Source organism: Macrobrachium nipponense, chromosome 39, assembly GCF_015104395.2.
Source record: "Macrobrachium nipponense isolate FS-2020 chromosome 39, ASM1510439v2, whole genome shotgun sequence".
In the NCBI taxonomy this organism is placed as follows: Eukaryota; Metazoa; Arthropoda; class Malacostraca; order Decapoda; family Palaemonidae; genus Macrobrachium; species Macrobrachium nipponense.
The window spans coordinates 17,349,695-17,355,715 of NC_061099.1; positions in this window are offsets into that span (position 1 = coordinate 17,349,695).

Genomic DNA, 6,021 nt, shown 5'->3' on the forward strand with positions numbered 1-6,021 from the left:
AACTGATAAAAACTCTTAAATAATGTTAACGGTTCTCCTCATTGTTAGTTAAATAATGTAAATTTATCTGGACTTACATAACAAGCACATGCAAAGTTGACTAAACTACTGATAACAAAGGTAAACAGAGAACCTACAAATTTCAGGAAGGACTAACAGTTACATCAAAGAGTTACCTTCAAGTAGTGTTTTACATCTAGAAAACTGTCACCAGTATCTGAAGCTTTTCACGATGCAAGTAAATTTATTAGAGTGCTTCTTTCCTGTAATATTGAAGCCTACTGTAACAATTGAGTTTACAAATGAAACACGACCTATTGACGGGCCATTGACTACATAAACGTGGTACACATATAATATCTGCCTAATCTCTTAAGTATGTATAAACTCCCATAGTCAAACTCCTTTATATTATATCCCAAAGCGGGTAGTAAACCTCTCCTCTTATCTCACACACTTATTTTTTTAGTAGGCTTACCCTCACCTTTACTTAGACCTATGGTAAAAGATTAAACTAGAAAAACATTCTCAGTTTTCATGTCACAGTGCAAAAACAAAAAACAAAAAAAGAAAAAAAAGAAAAAACATCGCCTTTACTTACAAGATAAAGGGGAAATTATTTTTAGTATATTAAAGATGTAGTGGAAATTCCAAAGTTTATATAAAATGAGAAAAATTAATATTTATGTATATACTATTGTATAAAAATTTTATATTTGTAGGCTGTATAATGTTGTCTCTAGCTTGTAAGATTGTAAGCTTACCGAATCTACCAATCTACCTCAGTTTCAAGTGAATGTTTACATTTGTAAAGTAACAGAACGGCATTAGCAAATCACACTCAGACAATCCCAAACTTGTTTTATTTAAACCTTTGGCAAATGAGTATCTCGTGTTTAATGAATGCCCATTCAATCAAATTGTCTGTGGTATAAGCTGAAAATATGGTCTTCATCACATTATAATTATGGTACAATTGCCCTAAGCAATATAAAATTTAGGCCAAAGGTCAAGCAAGAGCTGGGACCTATAAGGTCATTCAGCGTTGGGACCCACAAGTTTATTTAGCACTGGAGGGGTGCAACAGGAGGAAAACCTCTCAGTTGCAGTGTGAAAGTGAATATGAAAGAAAGTACAGTAAAAGAAATGAAATGGGTAGCAGCTAGGGGCCTAAGGGATGCTGCAAAGAACCTTAAATAACGCCTACACTGCACTGCATGTGATGCACTGATGTCACTAACCTCCTACAAGGGTTGAATCTTTCAAATCTAGGATCAAGGAAATCCTGTATTAAGTTCTTTTTTTCAGGAATACAGTGTACCGGGACAGATTGTGCCATGCTAAACCAGAAATGAACATATTTAATTAATTATTGACACATTACAACAAAAATTATAATTCCTTACATAAACACGTTTTGCAAAAAGCATATGCTGCTTTGGTCGGTATGACTAGTTTACCTGCATACTAGAAAATTCACCACAGGGTCCTTAAGCTCATTCAATTTGAAATTCCATTTACTTAATCTAACAACAAAATTGAGATTTATTAGCAAGATGAACCAAGTTCAATGGAAAAATGATATTTACATATATGAGTTTTTTCATTTTTAGGGGTTTATTTCTCGCCCTCCATCAGGCACTAAGAGTCTGTTCAGGCGGGCCTTGATGTGTGAAAATAATTTCTTTCCAGTTTATATTTTGCTCTGTATCTTTTCAGTATTCGCTAGCATTTATATTCAGGCTTAATAGTTTTCTGATCACTATTATAACACTTTCCAAAGAGATAAGTCTTCAGGTTTTTCTTGAAAGCTGCCACATTTTTGCTATTCTTGACATCAAGTGGAAGGTCGTTGAAGAGTCTCGGTGCAGCATAACAAAAAGTTCTTCCTCCTATTGCATGATTCACACTAATTTCGAATAGTCTATATGGGTCATCAGCATGTCTAACTCTTACAGCAGCGCTAGTAACTTGAGAGTAGGGGACCAAGCAATCACGAAGATATTTAGGCTTATCATTGACCAAATATGCAATATAATGAGGTCAACCAGTTTCTCTGTGGTATTTCCAAGATTATATCACTTTCATAATGATACACAGAATAAGAAAGTACAAAAATTAAAGATATTACCTCTTACAGGAAAAAAAATATGTTAAATACAGGTTCTTTACTAGCAAGGCTAGGGCTCAAACTTGGCAATGCACAAAAAGTAACTAAATTGTCCATTCACATTTCAATAAAAATACTATTGTGAAATGGAATACATGTCACTATTTGGTTGGCAAGAGCAAATCTTCATTTACACCAGATACAAGAAGGCAGCCAGTGTAGTGCCGATACCAGCATATTTACAGCTAGCTTATAGCCTATTTTCTTCTTTGTACAAGCCAGCCCTATGGACAGTCAGCTCAGTAGTGTGGTTCAACTATTTAATATACGTAATGATAAAAATCTTAATTGTGCAGTATTTTTATTACCACAAACTACCTGAGTCCCTCCCAAGCTCAAGGTAAGGAAAGTGCTCTGTACAATGCTGTAGGGAGGTCAGAAGGCGAATACAATAGCAGAAAGGATTTGTCTTTTACATGTATGATTTATGGTTCTCTAAGCTGGATCAGGTTAGGATGAGGAGACCCAGTGAGTGTAGGCTCAGCACCTCAGTTAAGTAAGTTTTAGGGAAGGGGTAGGAACATGGACCAAGCATTCAGTCTAGGTCTCTCCCAGCCCCCCAAAACCTGGTCCTCACTTGGGTCTCCCATAATTGCATTTGTTGGATACAGGGGAAGAGTGGACATAAACATAATGGTCAGAAATGCATTAAAAACATGAGAACCAGTGAGAAAAACGTTTTTTTTTCTCTCTGAATAAATCTGTCATCATCCAGCACAATACTAGGACAAGTCTCTTCAGGCCTAATTTAATTTTTTTTAGGCTTATGCCTATGGTAGGATATGCCCTATTTGATCAGAACACATTATAAAGAAAGAGTCAACTATACTTTTTTTTTTTTTTCATCTGTCCATCCGACTGTGGTGGTCGCGCATGGTAACACTGCGTCCCGGGCTATAAATAGTTATGATACGTGTTAGGTTTAGGTAAATAAAAGGATATCTTGGTGTACATTTGCAACTGAAAAGTGTTTTAATAATTTACTGTATGCGAATTACACCGTTAATATTCGACATAGGATATTATTTAAAGCCCGGGACGCAGTGTTACCATGCGCAAACACCACAGGCGAATGGACAGATGGAAAAAACAGAGTATAAAGCTTAAGTTATAATAAAAAAAAAACACTTGTGTCCCTTACACCTAGGTCTCAGCCTACAAGAATACCAGAAGTCTAGGTTAAGTGTTCATAAATTATTACTTTTATTTGTACCTCCCTTATCATACCTAATATATAATAAAAATAACCCTTGTATAAGTATAAAAATAACTGAAAAAAAAACCATTTACCTGCTTTGAAAATCATGCATAGCACAACTGAACAGCAATGGATCAGAATTCAGAATCCTTTCACAATCACACACAGCACAAACAAACGCTTACCAGCAATTACTGTAATGTATTTGTATTACTCTATTGACTCTGTAAGCCACGAAACTTGCCCCAAAGATTTCCAAATGACGTCATTACTCTTCTTCTGCCTTCACTAGATACATCTTAGGGTCCAAGAGTTCGTCAGTTACAGTTTCGATTTTTCTCTAGAAATTTGTTCCTGTATCAGAATTACTTGAAATTCTTAGTGAATGTCTGTTTTTTTTTTCATATGTTTTCGGTTACTGGGATTAATTATTGTATGGTCTTAATTATTATCACTCTTTTAAGATTCTTTTCATTTATACCTCTCGAACATTTAAATACTGGTTGTCATTTATTACATTTTACTAAGTCAAATACTACCTGTACACTGCTGTAAAACCTTTCTTGAGATTCTTAGTACCTTTTGTCATTTGCTGTATTTTAAATGTTTGCTGTAAGATGAAAAACAATAAAAAAAAACTATTATCACGCTTCCTGGTAGTGGTGGGTGAACTACTACTACATTATACTAGGCCTACAACAGACGTACATACTCATCTCATCCTTGTCTTTTTTATTGAAGGATTCTAGTTTTTTTTACTAAAGGTCTGGGGTACAATTATCCAATGCTTTATACAAAATTAAACGAAAACAAATATTTAAAAACTTGGCTCGTGATTTTCGTGGTCAGCAGTTCTAGATAAGTTAAGTTTTAGACTAATAACACGTTAAAAGTAACATCATTTCCTAATTCCTAATAAGCCAATAGGCAACGTTATTAGCAAAAATGTTCATGTTCTTTTGCGATGACGTGCACAGGAAGACACTAACTATATATATATATATATATATATATATATATATATATATATATATGTGTGTGTGTGTGTGTGTGTGTGTGTGTGTGTGTGAATGTATATGTGTGTATATATATATATATATATATATATATATATATATATATATAATATATATATATATCCTTAACACTAGGAGAGAAATACAATTTGCCCTAGCTAAGAAATTTTAATTATTCTTTAACATATCATGCGCATAATTATCAGGTGAATTTCGACTAGGACTAAATGGAATTTCTCTGGCCTTAAGGACCAAAGAATTTGACAGGATCCTTTGTACATTATAGTTGGTCTACTCACGACCAAATATTTACCTACCAGAAAGATTCTACCAGCTTGAGTTATATTTTACCAACAAAGTTCTTAAATCAACGTCCTTAAGGATTAATGTCTGTGAATGATAAAACTTATAGAAGTTTTGATGAGTAACATTTATCACTTGAAAAGTGATACTTGGTACTTGTACAGAAAAAGAAAATAACTTTAATAACAACTTATGTGCATTTTAGAGAAAGTATCTGTTTGTATTTTCGTGTTACAGGCTAATTTCTAGCATTTTCAGCATATAAATTTCATTATAATTCCTTCTTAATTATCAGAATTTCTTTGCCAACTACATATATGATCTGTTTTGCCTAGAGGGTACAAAATAATAATAATAATAATAATAATAATAATAATAATAATAATAATAATAATATTATTATTATTATTATTATTATTATTATTGTTGTTGTTGTTGTTGTTGTTGTTGTTGTTGTTGTTGTTGTTGTTGTTGTTGTTGTTATTATTATTATTATTATTATTATTATTATTATTATTATTATTATTATTCACATCGCCATCTAGTTGCTACTACAATCAGTGGTATTAAATATACTAAGCGGTCGCTCTCATTAATATAAGTACTCCATATTGATTAGGATGCCCCTGGCCACTACAAATATGACCTGTTTTTCATAGAGTGTAAAATACTGACAAATGAATAACACACTCAACAAACGAATACCTAACATAAATAACCACCAATAACTACGTAAATCAGTAGCTACTATTTGATACATTACTGTCTGCTGCTATTATCAGGTCGCCCTCGTTATTATGATTCTTCCATTCAGGATGCTTTTAACTACTACAAATATATTTCCTCCATATGGTTAAAAATAATATAGATAACAATTGGACAACAGATATAACCATCTATACTGTAGCTACGCACATCAACATAAGTCAGTACAATTTGATATCTTACTATATGCTGGCACCACACGGTAACGTTCGTGATTATGGTTCCTATAGAATTATCATAATATTTCTGACCACTTGAAATATGGTCTGTTTGTCCTGTAAGTCCATAAATCATCAAATTCATAACAACAATAACAAATAGATAACACAACCATCCATAGCTATGTATATCAGTACTATTTGATACTTTACTGTATGCCGATACTTTTCAATCGCTCTCATTATGACACCTCCATAGTGATCATGATGCTTTAAATCGCTAGAAATGTGGCGTATTCAGTGTAGAAGACCATAAATAATATATAACACAAATAACAAATAAATAACGTAAATAATTAAATAAAAACACTAAGTAAATCAGTAGCACTTGATGCATTACTGTATGCTGTT